Genomic DNA, 1,812 nt, shown 5'->3' on the forward strand with positions numbered 1-1,812 from the left:
TATGCCATTAAGTTGTCTTCTAAGAAAAATACTACATATGAACCACAAGAATCAGGAAGTTCATCCATAAGGAATACAAAGTAAGACTTCCCATCACCTTCAAAGTCCACCACTGTGGGAGGTCTTCTACTGCTTCAGAAAGGTATCACTGGCTCAGCTAGCTATGTTTCCTCTGTTAGGGGTCGGAGTTGGTATTTTGAAGCTCAAGATATAACATTTTTAGGAGTGGTTTAAAACCACTTTAATATCAACAGCAAGTAAACCATCTTGAACAGTAGCCTTCTAGAACTAACTAAGGTCACGTGGTCTTCAAACAAGGCCGCAAACTACCAGCTCCCCAAGACTGTTAAATATAGAGATTGTTTCTAAATTTGCCATATTATCCCCCCTCGGTTGTATCAATTCCTTCCATCATTACTTCTGTCTTCACTCTCACCCAGGTATCTGTAAGCGTGCCAAAGTCAGTTCTGGCCCTCTACCCCTTCCAGATAGCCACTTCCCACCTCTGCAAGACAAAGCAAGGTATGCATCCATTTCTCTCTGCCTACAGTACAGAGTCTATAGGTGATGAAGCCCAGGCCAGTAAAACAAACAATGATTTTAGTATTTCAGGCCAAAAGAACTAGGCTGAGTATAGAGAAGGGGTGGCCAAATTGCAGCTCTCCATATGTTCATGGACTACAATTCCCATGAGCCCCTGCCAGCACATGATGATCTCAGCATTAAAATAAAGTAACCATATATTATCTACTTTAGGAGGAAACGTCAATATTATATTGGCCAGACAGGGGCAAAGCATTCACCCAGGCCTCTTCACGTGCCCATGTGACAAAGCCAGGGAAGTGGTGGTCAGAGATGTGGGTCTCAGAACAGAGCTGTATATTTCACAGCAGCTTAATGAGATCTGCTTGTACCTACAGGGCAGAGTTAGGGATGTCTGCAGTGAGAGGGGGAAACTGGTGGAAATTGTTCTGCTTCCAACAGCAGAAAGGCCCACCCCACGTTGTTAGCCCCGATGCAAGCCGATCTGTTTACATTCTGGAGTAATAACTGAAGCCAGTTTATTACACACACATTTCCTCTCCTGTATGTGATATAACCGGTCATCTGACTTAGTTCTGTTTACATCTGGATGTGCCTACAGCCAGTTGTTTATATCACTCTACATAATAGCCTTGGCAGAGCTGACTCATTGTTTCTAAAGATGGTGTCATAGTTGTCTGTGTTGTTTTCCCCAACAGATTGGTATACAAAACAGATCCTTCTATACTGGACACTTCTGGACTGATTTGGGGTTTGAGGTTAGTCCTCCTCTTGATCTATTTTCACTCCTTAAATATCAGGGCGGTTTCAAAGCATAACAGATCAGAGCACTAACACAGAAGGGGGGGACTGCCCTTCCACTGGTCAAACAAAGCTCCTTTGTACATCACCCTTTCAAATGTATTTATAGGTCCAATTGACCTACATTTGGTACTGGATGCAAGAAGCCCTAGTTCCATATGTCTTCCAGCCAGCGAGTGAGTCCCTGTAGTGGATGGAAAAGAGGTGAGAATTTGAAGTGTCATGAAATGTGCTCTAAATTCCATGCTGCAATATCTGGATCAATTTTTGTTCAGGTTTTTACCGATGGCTTGGCAAACGTTTCCCATGGGCCTTAGAACACAGAACTAACAATTGCCTCTTTGCCCCCAAGCAACAAGCACTATGGGATCCATAGTGACTGTGACATCACTGGTGTACCATCAGAACAGCAGGCCAACAGCACTTAGTCCATACATGTGTGCTTCAGACAGCCTGTGTATTAGCTGG

At 43.7% G+C, this 1,812-nt stretch overlaps 1 long non-coding RNA gene across 1 annotated transcript; it reads left to right on the forward strand.

Annotated features, from left to right (window-relative positions):
* The first annotated feature begins 459 nt into the window (after positions 1–459).
* Positions 460–1,548, forward strand: LOC143844322 (uncharacterized). Its single transcript, XR_013233954.1, has 3 exons — positions 460–522; positions 1,242–1,301; positions 1,454–1,548. It is a non-coding gene; the product is annotated as an uncharacterized LOC143844322 (long non-coding RNA).
* The last annotated feature ends 264 nt before the right edge of the window (positions 1,549–1,812 follow it).

The sequence above is a fragment of the Paroedura picta genome, chromosome 9 (assembly GCF_049243985.1).
Source record: "Paroedura picta isolate Pp20150507F chromosome 9, Ppicta_v3.0, whole genome shotgun sequence".
Classification (NCBI taxonomy): Eukaryota; Metazoa; Chordata; class Lepidosauria; order Squamata; family Gekkonidae; genus Paroedura; species Paroedura picta.